At 37.9% G+C, this 17,638-nt stretch overlaps 1 protein-coding gene and 1 long non-coding RNA gene across 9 annotated transcripts in view; one reads left to right on the forward strand and one right to left on the reverse strand.

Annotated features, from left to right (window-relative positions):
* Positions 1-17,638, reverse strand: part of HS3ST5 (heparan sulfate-glucosamine 3-sulfotransferase 5) — a 193,625-nt gene that overhangs the window by 39,652 nt on the left and 136,335 nt on the right. The window lies entirely within an intron of this gene.
* On the forward strand, positions 6,574-10,354 carry LOC135445127 (uncharacterized). The gene is made up of 3 exons (XR_010439473.1): positions 6,574-6,614; positions 8,750-8,842; positions 10,138-10,354. It is a non-coding gene; the product is annotated as an uncharacterized LOC135445127 (long non-coding RNA).

The raw sequence follows: 17,638 nt of genomic DNA on the forward strand, positions 1-17,638 counted from the left end.
CCTGACATCATCAGCTTGTTAATGGAAGTTCTATCCTCTGGCACTTCTGGTATATCTTTCACCATTATGTACTCTGGATGAAAAAAGAAGTACAGAACAGGATAAAATGATATAAAAAGGGGAATAACAGAATAAGGTGGTCATTAGCGGAGAAGGATGGTCACTGAATTTAGGATACTTCATTAGGACTCAGAATGTCCAAATGAGTTTCCCTTCCATTTAATAGCTATTTGCTGACAGTAAAGTGTTTAAGAATATCTGTGCCCCAGCTCCCTGTCTTAAAATATGTTCTTTCTTCATTTTATCTAATTTCATCTAATCTGTTCAAGTTAGGGTCTTTCTCTAGCTATGAACAGTGATTAACATGAAAAGATGTGTTGTACTGAGTGCATTGGCCACTAGTAAATTAGGCACTATTAAATTAAGTAGTGACATCTACATCTTTAATAATACTATCTTCACAGAATCACAGAATCACTAGGTTGGAAGAGACCTTCAAGATCGTTGAGTCCAATCCATGCCCTGACACCTCAACTAAATCATGGCACTGAGTGCCAAGTCCAGTCTTTTTTAAAACACATCCAGGGATGGTGACTCCACCACCTCCTGGGCAGACAATTCCAGCACTTTATCACTCTTTCTATAAAAAACGTTTTCCTAATATCCAACCTGTATTTCCATTGATGCAGCTTGAGACTGTGTCCTCTGGTTCTGTCAGCTGCTGCCTGGAGAAAGGGACCAACCGCACCTGACTGCAACCACCTTTCAGGGAGTTGTAGACAATGATAAGATCACTCCTGAGTCTTATTTTCTCCAGGCTAAACATCCCCAGCTCCCTCAGTCGTTCCTCATAGGGCTTGTGTTCTTCTAGTAGCGATCACATGTGCATACTTATTTAAGACTTTAAAAAATGCTTAACATAAAACTGCATTGTCCCAATCTACAGAAATCATACATAAGATGAAGTATTGTCATAAGACTGTATAGTATACTTATATTTTTGCTCACTATTGCTACACTTTTGTACATTTTTGTTATAATTTTTGGTATATAACTACATATTATATACATATATATGTAAAGAATTGTATATCAAATTAAGACTGTGAAAAGATACGCCTTATATACAATCTCTTTTTTCCTGTCTCAGGATGCAAAACTAGCTGTTTAGCCCTTATGCTTTTAAGATTTATAAGACAGTGCCACTTAATCTCACTCCAGACTCTAAACCAGAATAGTTAGCCACAAGTTATAACTTCTACATATGGTACTTTCATATGTATGGTTTGATAGTAATTGTGTTTTGCTGTTTAATATTTATTAATCTAGTGAAAATTTTTCTGTCAATAAGATAGTTCTGGATATAAAAGGAATATGTTTCTTCTTTGTGTTATATAAGTCTTTGACTTACACACAATTACAAGAAGACTCCCTGTGATGTAAATAAACCCAGAGTAGTTTCAAGGAAGATATTTTATGAACTCCACACCAAACTTTGTGCAGTCATTTGGGGAAAGAATTGAATTTATTTCTGCGCCCTAAAAGCAGCTTCTAGTACTTCTATCTACTTCTGGAAAAAACTGCGTAGTGGTATGGATTTGATTAGCTCATCTCTTTTCTTTTGAATCAGGGACAGGGGAAATAATGAATGACTAATCACTTCAGGTTACTGTTTTTCACACTGAGGCTATTACAAAACCAATTTAAAAAGTTATACAGAAAGCTATAGAGATGTGATTAGGTTATAATGCTAATGCAGGGAATTGTGTATAGATAATTATTCTGCAGTACAGATAATTCCAACAAAGGCTAATCATAAGATGTATCAAACACCTAACAATCACAATTTTGTCTGAATTCCTTTTAAATGTTCCTTTTAAAATGTTTTTAAAATCTGCATTTTAAAAGCTGCAGATATATTGTGACTTTTTAAACAAATGTGCTGGGCTCTTTCTCTCCTTGCCTTGCACAACATTGCCATGCAGTTTTCACAGAAACTCAGTTCCCACTACATTCCTACATTCATCACAGCTGGGGTGTAATTCAAAGCAGCTTTGGACTTTCTTAAAATTCCACCAGCTGGTAAGAGTTTTCTAGGGGCTAACCCAGAACTGCAGGCAGCAGAGCACAGACCAGAGCTCAGCTGCTGAAGGGGGATCACACCTCTGCATCCAGGGCTGCTCAGTGAGAGGCCAGCGGTAATAACACACTTGCAACAGCCCAGGAGCAAAAGGGAAAATGACAGACTGTAAATCGAGATGGTGCTGTGCCACCCTTTTTGTCTGATTTCTAGGAATGGAGAAAGGGCTGGAACAAAGTTGTTTATACTGTTATCATCAAATATGGCTGTTGTGCTTACATCATATTTTGAAATGCAGAAGGCAAATGCTTGTCATGTGTGTGACTCCTCCTGACCTCCTGTGCTGTATCTCCTTCTCTCCTCCCTTGTCATCTCTCTCTTCTGAGTCCTCTCCTCTGCAGCTGTTCTCAGAATAGGTCCTGCATCTCCCTGCCAGCAACTCATATCTTATCTCAAAACATATGACTCAGTACGATGTCTCCTTCTCTTTTTCATTATTTATGCTGTGTGCCCTACACAAAATCGTGCTACTCAGTTCTGAAAACCTCAGTGCGATTCAATTCACATCAAATCAGCCAGTTTGTCAGCTTCTCCATCACCTAAAAGCTCTATATTCACTGACTGCCCTCCCTGAGCATATCTGCTACCTTCCTGCCTTCTGTCACATAAAAACCCCCAACACTGCTGCCGTGGTACTTTCAAGGAATTGACTGATTTGATGTATAAATTGTTTGCTCCCTTTCTTCAGTGTCTGCTGATTATTTAGCTGTTTCTTCTTAACATGATTGTTCCTCAGGGCAGAAACACTGCTCAGAAAGCATTTAGCATGCATGGTGAAGTGTTTAAGTCATGACTACTACATTGTGTGGTTGCACAAAGCCAACATTTATAATTCCTGTTTTATTTCAAAATGTGTTTTTAGATCAGTCCTTGAAAGGTTTCAAATAAAAACCTTTTCCCAACAATGTTCTGTGAAAATCTTTCAAATAAAACCTTTTAAGAACTGCTTGTTAGGATCCATTAATCAGCAGACATGTCCTATAGAAAGACAATTTGAAAAGCTCAGCACAGCCAACAAGGCTGTGAGCTCAACAAGGCTGCCACATCCTGCTTCTTGAAGTGTCCAACTGGAAATCCTCTTCTGGCTGAGCACAAGCTGTAGTCTAAGTGGTTTCTGAGGGTGACATGAGTTGTAGCATGAAGTACAGTAAGAACTTAATAAACACATAGAAAATCGCAGTCTTCTATCTTTCTGAGGTCATCTAAAAAGATAAATTCTAAATACAATTAAGCCTTGATTTGACCTGTTTCATGGACTTTATCTTTCAGTAATTTTTCCAATCTTAATTAGTATTTAGCATTTATGCAAGTCTGTGTGATTTAAGAGGCTGTGTGATATATGAGTGCAACAGAGTCCTCAGCTGAAGGACAAGTATTTTAGTGAATGCGAGACCTGACCCAAAGGCTATTTGCAGCAGTTTGTCATTTAGTACAGGGAAGGTTAGGTAGGTTACAGTGATATATGATCTCTCATGTTCTGGACCTAGCAGCACAGTTGAGCTGCTCCTGTGACTTTTATTAACTCTGTGCAGCTCTTTTCATATACAGAGTAAACTGAAGATGTGGCAACCCTACTTCCCGTGACGGAAATAAAAGGAAAAACTTCTGATAAGTTTGGTCAATCCATCAAAACTCAGTCCATGTAAGCCTGAATGCAAATTTCTGCTGAGTTTATTTTGCACTCATTCATACACCAAGGGGGAGAGAGGGGAAATCTTGGCGAGTGCCCCACATGGAGCACTGCCAACATGCTGCATTAAACACTCACCCTGGTGCAGGAGCAGCTAAGGGAATGCCAGGGAAAAACAGCACCTGCAAGTGCTCTGCAAATGGCATGGGGCTATGGAAGGGGTGGGGAAAGGATGTAAACGAACAAAATATGATGAAAAACTGCTAGCAGCCATGGGCAGGCAAGACATATGGGCAAGTTTTCTGCTTAAGGGGACAAGTTAGTGAAACAATTCTTCTCTTCCTTTCATGTATACATAAAAAGTAGAGCTCTTAAAATTTCAAGGAGTGAGAAATGGACATTTTTTCTAAACAAACAGTATTTTGAAAAATGCTGCTTTTTTGCATTGTTGCCATTTTCTCCCTCAATATTTTCCATCAGAAGACTGACCAAAAAAACATAGAAAGAAAAGCTGGAAGACAATTATTTTTCTCTAGCCAGCTGGACAGGTACCAGCAAAACTAAATAAACAATCATATCAAGAGGCAGTTCATAATGTAGTTTGTAATCACATTTTCATCAATAATGCTCCTGGTTTATATTGAAAATCTTTTCAGTTGAAAAATTTCCAGAAAACTCTAAATATAATGTTGAGTGCCTGATTTTCCCTGTATTCTGGTGAAATTGTTCTGTGGAACTCTAGTTGCCTTGGGTAAAACTAAGCTGGATATCTGTTGTGTACTACTATATCAGCTTGGGGGTTAATATATGAAATTCCTCATTAGTGGCAGGGCTTTTAAAAATTCTTCTGATGTATGGCAACAAGAGAAATGAATGTTCAGGTATAAATATGAGCAAAAAAGGAAGCAAAGGCATAGCAATCTTTCTTTATTGGCAATTTTATAATTTCTCCTCACTTCCAACCCCCCAGGTAACAGCTGAAGAGGAAGACCAGTTTTCAGGAACAAACAAACTCAGTCCCAAAGACAGAAAAATTCTATGAGCTATTAAATTAAGAAAATCATCAACTGGTTTACAGAAAGTCAAGATATGTGCAAACAAAATTTGTGTCCTTGCTTTCCATTCAGTCCATAGCAGGAAGAGGCTGCCCCTATCTGACCCATGCCTAGCTAATGTCCCCTTCCACAGCAGGGTAGGGAGGAATTAAGGAGGAAAGCCATAAACCTTCTCCCATCCACACCATAGCACCCTCACCAAGGCAAAACTGAGAGTAGCATGCTGGCAACAGTGAGAGATCCCTTTCTCTCCTGCATTTACACACAGGCAGCTGATAGCATCTGATATTAGCGCCGATACGGATCTGTCTGCTGAAGCTCTGGGTGGCATCCACAGGACAGCATTGATTGTTTCTTTCAAGCAAGTCATGTCAGTGAGAGCATGAGTCAGGCACAGTGTGGAGGGGCACATGCCAGCTTTCAGCCTCTTCCAGCTGCATGGCATCAATTTGCTTATGGAGCAGTGTTTAGAATCCCTTTAATCCTGAGTAACCGTTTTCTATAATGATTTTACCAAAGTGACTGGAATAAGCTGCTCTTGCTTCTTATTCATGTAAGGCTGATTGTCACAAGTCATGTGTGACCTTGCAGCATGCAATCCCTCCTTTGCTCTAAGATGCTGACTCAGTGCCAAGTAAAGGATGAGTCAAATTCATTATTGCAGTTGCCTAAATTTCTGTAGCTTTGGAAAGCAGCTATTCCACAGTGCCTTCCACCCCCTCACAGCAGACATCTGCATTTCTTCTATATATAGACCAGAAAGAAAGCTTTAGAAGGAAGGAAGGGCACTGGCATAGTGAGCAGCTGGAGGAACTCATGCTGGGAAGCTCCCCTTTACATCATTGGCTACTCTCAGTCTCTGCAGGGAGTCCTTGGCTGCACTTCTCTGATGTCAGAGGGGACTGTAGCAGCACTGGTTGCACCTCTGTTTTTCTAAGACATTGATGTTTGTGGCCAGCAGTGAGGCCTGAGGGGTAGGTGTCTTTCACTTGCCCTGCATCACAGTAAAATTTTAATGCATTTTTAATTTTTTTAATAATGAAAGAAAATTAACCCTGAGGTTGAATTGCATTAGGCAGCATGATTTCTAGATTCCTTCCCTGGCTCTGGTAATTCTGTAATTGTTATTTGGGGTACATGATGCCCTGCTTATAAAGGGAGGACATATTCTTTTCATCCACACAAGGCAAGCCTAGCTCCTATAAAGACTCCAGCATGAGACTTTCCATGAAACAAATTCCCTGTATACTGGACTGGAATCTCAGATAAGAAACAACACTGGGCAGAGCAACCTGTAGCTGTGGTTATCTGCATCATTTCATGCAATGTGACACTCATCATGGTCAAGGACTGCCTTGGTGCAGCAGTGAAGTGTGAGAATCCTCCCACAGAGTGCTGTGGTGCTGCAAGACCAAGGGAAACTTCCTCCACTTCTGCAGCATTCTTCCAGGGAGTCCAAGATTCTTTGTTAGCAGAAAAGCAATTGCAGTCATGGAAATCTGTACTATAACTGTGTTGTTTCTTATTAGATTCCTTGCAAATAGAGGTGTAGGGGGATAGAACATAAATAAATGAAGGTAGTATAGAAAGTAATCTTACCCCCTAAAGAGTTGCAGCTGAGCCAATTACTAAAGATCAGGAGCAGGCCTGATGTTAACAGGCCACACCTGTAGCCAATAAGAGGAGTGTTATAAAAGAGTGGATTGGCGGGAACTGGAGTTAGTTGGCTGCTGTGGGGACAAGGAAGAGTCAGTACCTAGAGGAGCTGCCTACAAGAAACATCAAGAAGGTATGAAACTCTAGCAATATGGAACCCTTGCACTATTAATGACAACAACAAGGTTGTATGGAGTATAAAGGACTGTTTTACCAGTCTACCTAATGAAAATTTAAAAAATAGCACTTGATAGGCAAGGCACTCATTTAAGAATGTTACCAGTAACCCAAACCAGTGAAAACTACTTTTGAAGTCTCTGAAAATTAGTGTCTCTGCTCTGCACCAGTACTTCACACTGCTTTTTAAAATTCTCTGAATTTCTTTTACCAATTTGTGACATTTTTACCATTTTCATGATATATTTGTTATTTATAACCTAAATCTTGAAGACAGCTTTGCTGAGAAAATTCCAGCACACAGAACTGCTTCATGAAATTAGAATAGCCGTCAGGAGCTAACAAATCTACAAAGCTTTAAATAATATATGAACCTCTGTTTTAAACTGCCTTTTATGGTGGAGTGATAAGACAGATCATTTTAGGGATTTAAGCCTCTAAATATTTTTCAAAATTTCAGCTTATGGAAAACACACAAATCTAAAATACATTATCTGGGGGGTTTTTTGTTCGCCAAAAGAAAATTTTCGCAAATTTTATCGGCACAAGATATCACACCTGTGATACTGTGAAACTGCTCCCTCTCATGACACCTAAGAGTGAAACCTGGTGTCTCTGTCCCATACCTTGTCACACAAAGCTGCAGAGCAGCACCCCAGATGTCACCCAGGAGGTGTGCTACAGGTGGCTATGCTGAGTGCTGTGGAAGGGGATGAGGTGATGGTGCTCTAGCACAGACCAGGAATATGTTCTGAGGAAACACACTGCCCATCTCAGGACAAGGCACCTGGCCTATTCCCCACCTGCCTGCTGATGTTGGTTTTCACAGTAAATGGTCCAAGGTGGTGCTGGGGATAAGAGGCTGGACTGTTCTGTCCCTTTTGTTTTGGGAACTGGAGTGCTGTGCAGCAGGATGCGAAGGACTGAAGGCAGCCCTCAGCAGCTGGGACAACTGCTGGTGAGGGTAAAGCTACCTCAAGCTGCACAGCCAGCCTGTTGCCAAATGTGCTGACAAGGGAATTTTCAGCTTTCCCAACAGCTGCTTTCCAGGGTGCCAACCCTGACAAACCTTTTATCTGCAGGGAGCCAGACCTCTACGTCTGTAGGGTTTTCTGCCTTTGGTCCTATCTCTGCCTGGCCATCTTGTTTGTTAATGTTCACTTGCAGAAGGGGCTGAGAGTCATTAGCTCCCTTTGAACTCACTATGAATGAAAATAATTTAGCATCACAAGCCTGAGATGATTTTGTGTGAAATCCTGGCATATTTCAGGCAATTAAATGAATGGGTTGTTATTGGGTCTTTCGTCCAATTGATGCATAATTTTACCACCTGAACAGGAACCTTCTCTGTTCTTGCCTCTTTAGGCGCATCCCCTGTTCCACTAGAACGGAAGGACTTAGAGGTGGGGTAGAAATTGCTGATCCAACAAAAAATTTCCTGATATTTCCTAACAGCAAAGGATGCTTTTTGTGTCTTCAAACTCTCCTTCAAACTCATTTTGAATGAGGAGGTTTGAGATTTGTCTGATGTCTTAGCTTTACTTTTGGACATGGAAAATTCATAATCAAAATAATTCATGAGTTTCAGAAAATGAGAACCAGCAGTGAACTGAGCTTCAAAATAGAATAAAATTGGAAAAAGCATGGGGAAGTTATGATACAAAGAAATGGCCTGGCGTAGAGGACCCAGCCAGGAGAGTAAGTAGAAGAGCGAGTATAAAAGAAATATGCATGCCCAGATACAGAGCAGAGGATCTGAATTGAGTGCTAGCATGCTCATAAAGTGAAAATAAATTGTGTTGCCAGTTTTCTAGTATATGTCTCATAGTTATTTCATGCAGTCTTTTTTTTTAGACTCATGCAAGGTGACTTGCAGACACAAAGGGGCAATAAAGGAGCATTGTGTCATCATCATCTCTTCTTGATTGCATTTGAGGGAATATGAAATTGTTTCTTTTGCTAGTGAAACACATCTCTGCTCTAAATATATTCAATATTTAAGTCTGTTTAAGTGGCAATGGCTACCTACTTTTTGAAAGTAAAAATCTTTAAAGGTGTGCAAACTATTAATTTTGTTTTACATGACTTCAGACATCTTGGGGACATCTCTAATATTCAGACCACCTACAAGACTTGAAAAAGAGGGAACAATCACATGGAAGATTGAAAAATTCTATTGAAAAAGTACTGAAGATAGATTGATTACTTTTTTCTGACTGAAAAAAAAAATGCTAGTTTTTAATTGTTTGCCATTTTCTCAAATATTAAGCTCAAAATTTTAATCTGAAGCTTGTACCAGTTTTTACTCTACAATATATTATTGACAGCTGTCAATAGTGGGTTTTAGATTAGTATTTTCTCTTAAAATGTCTTTCCTCCCGTTTACTACTATATTTTATGTGTGCTCTACATATTAATATGTCTTTGTACTTGTATGGGTAGAGAAAGTTGAGTCCCCTCATTACAGAGGAAATTCTTCTTGTTTATGTTCATCATATTTTACTTATATTGGAGTATTTTCATGGTTTCACCTTAGCAAAAAGTCCTTTCTCTTAGCATGAATCACAGTCTCCTTTTTTTTAATGCCTCATGGTATTGAGCAAAGTCATTTCACTCAATGAAGGATTTTTGAGAAAGAAAATTATCTAAATATTTGCTTTCAAAGAAAAGCTTTTTATAACAATGAAGGTTATCTGAAAGGATATTTGGAAAGATTGCTGTGAAAGCATCTGTAAAAACACCTGTGAAAACAGAGTAATTAAGTGATGACTGTTAACTATGCTGTTAATGTGCTCCCTCATTGTGGGCAGCACATCAACAAATCTAAAATAAGAAACTCACCTTTCATTGCTTCTATGTTAGCTAGACATCCTACAAATATACATTTGCTTTTCCTGACACCACTCTCAGGATTTCTACTGATGTGAAGGTACATTGAAGAGATTAGAAGAAACACAGGGTCATAGAAATTGCCAAGGCAGATAAAATCAGAGCTCTATGTAATTCATTGCCAGCAAAAGGTATTAGATAATCCACAATCTTTAGGTAACTTTTCTTCTATGGAAAGTTGAGGTCTAACTGTAAAACAAATTGGATGAGAACTGTGACCTCTTTCTTTGAAATGAAAGTCAACATGTGAGCAACCAATGTTTTTTGGGAAGATACCTTAATGTACACATTTTTAAATATAAAAGCCTCTTGAAATAAACCATTACTTTTGAATGCAAACACAAACTCACACATATCATGGTTCATGCTATCAAGAAAATGACAGCTCTTTTCATTGGCATCTAGGGCTAGTTGTGTTTCATATTTTACATGAAAAATTGTATGAAAAAATACAGTTTTCAGTTCTTAGCAATCCCGTATTTCTAACAGGAAAAAGGATGTGGAAGCCTTTAATAAAGGCTGTTCCTAAATGTAATGCCCATTACAGTTTCAACAGCTTGAAACATTTTTTACTTTCCTTATTTTTGCAGATGTTGGTTCTTGCACCTTCAAGGTGAAGTATGCAGTAGTCTTGTGATTAGTTGGAGAGAAAGATAAACTGACCCAGAGGATATGATACAACACACCTGTTCTTTAGATGTAAAAATTTCACAGAAATTTAATCAATGCAGTCTGCATCTTGCTGTCCATGTTCACCTCCAGATACAGACAGATTTGTTTGAAGAAAAATTAAACATTTTTTTCTCATTCACGGTTTTGTTTTTTTTTTAATACATCTCTTTAAGTATCTTTGTAAAGAAGGTAACAAAATTCAATAAAAATTTGATATTTAACCCTAAATGTGACTTCTAAAGTTTTCCATTTTGATTCAGGCACACAACTTTTCCACATAGTAGAAGAAAAGGTTCTAATAACAAAAATAGTCACTTTCTATACCCAAATTATTTTCACTTTATAGTTATTACAGACTCCTTCTGTCAAGTTATTTGACCTTCTGTCAAGTTTGGTTAAGGGTTTCAAAAACATATAAGAAGGCTTAAGAGCCTGACAGACAAATATGGACAGCATATTTAAGTAAATCGCCTTGTCTTCAGAAAGAAAGGGATTAAAAAGCAGATTTCATTTCTCTTAAGGAGTAACTCACATAGCCTGTTGTGTTTGGTGTCAGTTCTTATTCAGGAGACATATTCACATACAGGACAGCTTTTTACTGAAGAAGTGTACCTCCCAAATTTCACACGTCAAATAAACTGAAAAATGCCTCACAAGTTTCTGACTTTGGTGGACCCCTGAGAAAGAGGTGTTTCTCATCTGCTGGCAAGGCATATTTGTCACATTTCAGGCAAGAGTATCTGACCATGTTTTAGTTATCTATTTGCTTGCCAGAAAGAACAGATGATGTTAATCAAAGCAATGATGGAAGAGAGCATCCAAAAAGTCCACATGGCTTTTGATTAAAGTGTGTTAGATAGTGTTTTAACTTCAAGGGTTTAGTTGTTGTCACAGATCCCCACAGGGATGCCCCTAATGCAGCTGTGCTTTTTCACCAAGTATTGCATATGGTACACTAACTCTCTTGCTGTTGTTTTTTCATATATTTTTTCCTATTTTTGTTCAAATGGTTACTAGAAACAGTTTTGCAAACCCCCAAAATGTGCCACCTAGTCCAGAATGTGTCAAATGCCATGCTCAGACAAGATTTTCTGGCAGTACTATAGGGTCTTAGAGGCACAAAAATTTTCATGGTGAGTGCAGCAAACAGAGTCCAGCTTCACTGGAGGATGGGGCTATGGCCACTCGGATTGGCATGAGGCTGCCTGGAGTGACTGAAGGGCATCATCCCTGAATGCCCACAATTTCCATTGAAAGAAATTAATGCTGGTTTAATCCCAAATTAATAATGTGAAGAATATAATCTGCCTGGGGTGAGTGAATAGGTGAGGATGTGTCAGAGAAAGGAAGTTTGGAATTCACAGAGAAACCCATCACAGACAGGTGGGAAGATAGAGCACTGTAAAACTGCAGCTCAATTACTACATCAAAATTCCAGTTCTTTCGGAAGAAGAGGTTTAATAAACAATCAATCTCTCTGAGGAGACTTTATTCTGATTTGTCATTACACACAGACAAAACTGTCTTAGAAATGGTGTTGAATTGTGAGGCTGAAGAGTGAAACTGTTGGTTTCAAAAATTTCTGGAACTGTTGGAAACAAAAGTTTCATGTTAGTGCAAAAAAACCCCTGATTAGAAGAGTTGCAGAAGAATTTTTGATCAAGCTAGTCTAGTGGAAACTGCACGTGCCCATGACAGGGGTATTGGAACCAGGTGATCTTTAAGGTCCCTTCCAAACCATTCTGTGATTCTGTGTATTTCATGGTACCAAATGACAGGAAAATGAGATGGCAGACAAAATTCAGTGGTTAAAAAGACAAACTGCTACATTTGTATTATACTTGTAGTTTACACTAAAGCATTACACAGTCATGAGAATCAGCTCTTGCTCAACAAGACAACTGGATGCAAATACCTGTGTGCCAAATGCTGGCATTATCTTAGTGCTCAGGGCAGTTGAAATAGCAAAGAAATTGTAGAAAAAAAGGGATAATAACAGAGGAAACTGTGTGCAACTGTGTGTACCTACATTTCAGTTCTGCAAATAGTTCTTGCTGTGTCACTTCAAATGAGACCAAGAAGAATTACAAGTTTTTCAAAGAAGCTGGGCAATGCCCTTCCTGTGAGAGGTAATTACATAAACTGGAACTATTCAGGTTGAAAAAGGAATGTTGGTAAAAGGAAAATATTATTTAAGTCTATAAAATTGTGAATTGCATGTAGATGCTGAACATGACACTGATTATTCATTATTTTTCAGGATGTAAGAACTAGGAAGAACTAAATGAGATTATTGTTATTAGGCAGTTTAAAATAAACAAAAGGAAGTACTTTTTCAAATAAGGCATAATTCAGTTGTGGAACCGTTTGCGAATGTCAAAAGTATAAGTGGATTCAAAAGCAGATTGAAGACTTTCAATGAAAAATCCATCAAAAGCTATTAAACACAGTGAAGTGATTATAGCATACAGCTCACAAATTCTCTGAAATGCAAATTGCTGGGAGTAGCAAGAGTACATGTTAAAGTATCCTTCTGTATTTGCCCTGTTTCCATGACTTCTTCCATAAGCACACTTTATTTATTCTTGCCAGAAATGGGATGCTGGAATAAATGCACTTTTGAGCTGATCCTGCACAGCTGTTCTGTGTGTAGTATATAACTCAGATTTCACTTAAGCCAACAGGGTAATTTCATTGATTTTAATGGGAGCCGAATTAGGCCATCTTAGAGAAGAAGCCAGTCCCATGTTTTGCTAAGGATGTGATAACTAAACTTGTTAGATTGGTAAATGCAAATTCAAAGGAACTGACAGTTACCCAAACCACAGAGCATGTGGAGTTCAGCTGCAAAGAGACCACTGTAGGGATTTATTTCAAAACTGTATGCAAAATCTCTAAGTTTATGATTGATCTATCCTCGAATTTAAGTGACTAGTCAGCTGACTACTTTTGCTCTCTCTTGAGTGGTAGCCGGTCTGTTTGCATGACTGTTCATCTGAGCTTGTAAAATGCACAGTCAATTCAAGGTCAGCCTATAGTTTTATGGAATTAAGATGATAACAGATATGGCCAGACTACAAACATATCACCTCTTTTTTCCCAAATTATTTGCTTTCCTGAAACACTCATTAGCAAGTGATAATTAGATCAATATTATTTGTTTTCTTTACTTTTAGAGAAAGAACTCTTTTAGAGCACAAGTCATGTATCTACAGGCAGAATGTGTCCTTAACAAAGAAAGAAAATAAAACCAGACCAGAATATTTTAAGAGTGCAGCCCACAAAGTTATAGCTTCAGTCATACTACCATGAATAAGTTTGTTACTCAAGACAAATTCAATACCAGTGATGTACTAGCATATATAAACGTATAATTCTCTGATAAAAAAATTATTATTTGAAAGAACAATATGTTAAATTTTCAGGAAATGTTGCTTTGCATATGCAAGCATGTTCTCAAGACATCTCTCATTCAAGGGCTGTAACATTGCATTTCTTCATGAGATCCACTTTATGCTATGTGGGGAGGAGAAAAAAATTCCTTCCACTGGAGAGCCCTAAAATGTGAAGAGCTATGCAGGTACCTAGCCTAGGCATTTAGCACCAATTGGGATGCTATATGGTAATTCAGGATACATGCATGATGCTAACAGTTTTGACACAGGATTGATGGAGGACTCCCACCTTACAGAGCTGCAATACTCTGGGGCACCACAAAATGCACTAAGGACATATATTCAGGTATTTAATTACTCCCCTATGTTTCAAGTAAAAGCTTCAAGGGCTCTTTCAATGGAGAGTAACAGGCATGCTCCAAAGGCAGTTCATTCCAGCCTGTGGCATCATTTTCACACAGGTCACACATTCCACTTGTGGACTGCTGTTTTTCTCTGTAGAGAGAAGATTTTAATGTGTAGCTACTAATTCAGGCTTGACTCCCAGTTCTTCTTCAGCCAGTTCCAAGAGAGATCAATCCTGCAGGGGGGGCATTACACTATTACAAAGCAAATACTAATGGTGTAATGAGGTTTTGTTCCCTGACTCACAACGAGGTCTAAGGACTTATTGTGAAATATTTCTTTTTTTTTTTTTTTGATGTGGGAATGGAGTAAGGGGACTGAAGTGACTTAACCCAGCCCCCTTGATAGGTTATCAGCAGAGCTAGCAATGCAGTCTTTCCTTGAGAACAGCTAAACAGGGTGAATAAAAGCTACTTTATCCTGGCTAGTAACCTGGCTCAAAACAGAGATGAAGATAATTAGATTTGTTTCATGTTTCATTAGTCAAATATTACCTATAACGGATATAGGTGAATGAAATAAGATTCACAAATAGGTTTATTGTAGACAAATTCAGGAAATTGAATGGGAAATAAGAGCAGTGGGTTTTATCTTTATTGTCTGGACTTACTGGGAAGGTGTCAATACAAGCCACCTCAACCACATATCACAACAAAGAAAGAAAATTCATTATTGTCAGAAGGGATTTTATTAACTTCACTGCAGTCTTTTACCACTCAGTAGAATATCTTTATGAGGAGGTATGGAAGGATTTCAGCACTCTGGGAATACTTTGATGGCCCAAGTACCTAGGAAACTGTTTTGGTTTGGTTTTGGTTTTTAATTACATTGTATTATAATGAGTGACATAAGTAGAAGTGAGAAGAGTATTTCTACATTTCTCTGAGTAAAAAAAAATATATTATTCAGTTTTACATTGATTAATGGTGGCTTTGAACTTTTGTATTTTAGGACATAGTAAGAAAGGTGTTTAAAAAAATCTCTTTATTTTTTAGAAGAAAAGAAATAGAAGGATATGTTGGAAAATGTAATTTTTAAACAGTGGGTGCACATACAAACCCATACTGTGTCTGTAACAGAAAAAAATTATTTACTATGCATAGAAGTTTCAATATGAATATGCATGGAGGTGATATGTACATGACAAAAGTGTTAATACTTCCATCTGAAGTTCCAAGAGGTGTCAATATGATATCTAAATGCTGTATGTGCCATATTTTTACCAATTTGGCATTCACTAAATGTATTCTTTGAATAGATTCATACATTGCTCAAAAAAGGACAGTATATTCTTATTTCTCATATGTCTATGTAAGTTTTTATTTACCTGTGCTCAGAAGTGCAAGCTTATATATCATTGAAGAAAATTATGTAGTAAAATTAAAACTCATGGAAAGGAAAACACATGTATTTTATTTTCCTATTCCCTTCTCTCTTCAGGAAAAAAAATCCATTTTATAAACTTAATATTTTTGAATAGTCAGGCAACACAAAATAGTTTAGATAAAAATATGGAAAACTTCTGGAGAAGTCAAACTATGTCCTATATTCTGTAAACTTAATTTAAACTAAAACAAAATCAATTTCTCCAGTTCTAAAAGCTGACATAGTCCTTTTGAGTTTAAAACCCGAAGGCTAGAATCACCCATGGTTCCCAACAGGCTGGGAAAATCTGAACAGCAAAAGTGTTGGCTGTCCTTGACTTCTTGAGTTTTCCAGCTGTTGAGCTCTTCTGGATCCATCTGTCCTTCTTGGCAAATGTTTGGCATTTAGATGCCTCCCTGGGTGATAGATCATACACAGTTTCTTATGCATCTGGAATCTCCCTGAGATGGTGATGAAATATCTCTATATTTTAAAAGTAATTTTGTGTTTATACATTCACATTTGTACAAACACACAGTTCTTAAACTCAGTTTTGATGCAAGCCCAGAAGCCCATAGGGCTGCACACAGTAATGGGCTTTGCCAGCTCTGAAGACAGAGTGGAGCTCCTGTGCTGTTCTGATGCATCAATATGTAAGTACTCCATAGACAGCTGGATTAGTGCACAGCATGCATTTTCTTCTTTCTGAGTATTTTTTTTTTTAAATTCAAGGGTAAATGTCAAAACAATGCTGTAAAACCAATTAAGGAGAAAGCAAACAAGATTAGAGGTGCTACTTGAATTATTTATTGTTGTTCACTGTTGCCAAGCCTTTAAATAAGTACTTAATAGACCTTACTGTAACTCTCTGAGCAATACAGTAATTTATTTAATGCACAGTTCAGCAGTTTCTTAACATTCAACTGAAAGAGTCCATACAGTATGTTGTGAGTCTATGTGGAGCCTCCTAAACTTGGACTGTTCTCCATTTATGAGAGTCTTCATGCAGAGCTACATTTATTAATCTCATTCAATAATCTGATATATTAAACAGATATTGATCTCCGTGGAGGGAAATATCAAGATTTATTGACCAGAAAGACTAATTCTGACCAATTTAAAGCCAACTTCAATATTTATTGTGCTGGGAGATAAATCCTGCTATTCAGGAAAACAAGAAGCTGCTATGTATATACTGTTATTTATTATTGGTGTTCTAACCAGAAATATGTGGATATCACTCCTCCATGGATTTGAATTTCAAGTATATGACCTATTCATTGATATTAATATGATAAAGTAGGAAAAAATATTGATAGGGCTGGAGAAAACATCTTTCCTAACTCTTACCCACTAACAACATTTCTAGGGAATAGAGTCAGAAAGAATTTACTTTTAAGAATGAGCAGGCTAGTCAACATAGCTACAGATTTACTGATTTGTGGTCTGGTAAATCTTGAAGTGCAGGCACAGCTCAGCACTGTTCAGCAGCCTCCTGAGGGTATCCACAAAGGCTGCATGTGAATCTTGTGGGGGTGAAGAGGTCAGCACACCCGTGAGTTCCTGGACACAGCTGGGGCACATGGGATCCACAATTTCACACAAACAGTGCCACCAACTTGTCCCAGCTACAGCAGGAGCCAAGCCTGTTCTCCTGCACTAAAACTTGTTTCTTATATATGAAATCACTCAATTTGTAAACTATTGCTTATATTGGACCTGTGGCTAAGATGTGATGCAAGGATCCAGATATTACGTATTATGGACTTCAATTATTTTTCCACATCACACATTATGAAGATAAATTCATCAGGGCTTTACTCTCCACACTGCCATGGAAATCAGCCTGTGGAAACAAGAATGCAATATCTGTGAGGTGCTCAGATTTTATGGTAGGTTTCCTTACTCACAGCCAACAGAAATTTCTGATTGTAATGGGGAAGAAGTTCTGGGCTTGAGGGAAGATTATTTCTGATGCCATTATCTGACTATTTGAGCTGTAGGTGTCTTACTCTCTAAACATTTGGGCTGAGATCCAAATCTTTATCTTTACATGTGCCTGCTTGAAAAATAGTGTCAGACACTCATTAGCAGTAACCTACTACTTTTGAAATTGACACCATTTACCTACAGGAAATTGTCTTTTTGAAATAGTACTTTGTACTGAACCATTCTGAGATAATTGTTCCAATTAAAAAATACAAGGGGCATTGCTGTGCACCTCAGGATGGAAACTTTATTGTGCTGTGAAAGA

The sequence above is a fragment of the Zonotrichia leucophrys genome, chromosome 3 (assembly GCF_028769735.1).
Source record: "Zonotrichia leucophrys gambelii isolate GWCS_2022_RI chromosome 3, RI_Zleu_2.0, whole genome shotgun sequence".
In the NCBI taxonomy this organism is placed as follows: Eukaryota; Metazoa; Chordata; class Aves; order Passeriformes; family Passerellidae; genus Zonotrichia; species Zonotrichia leucophrys.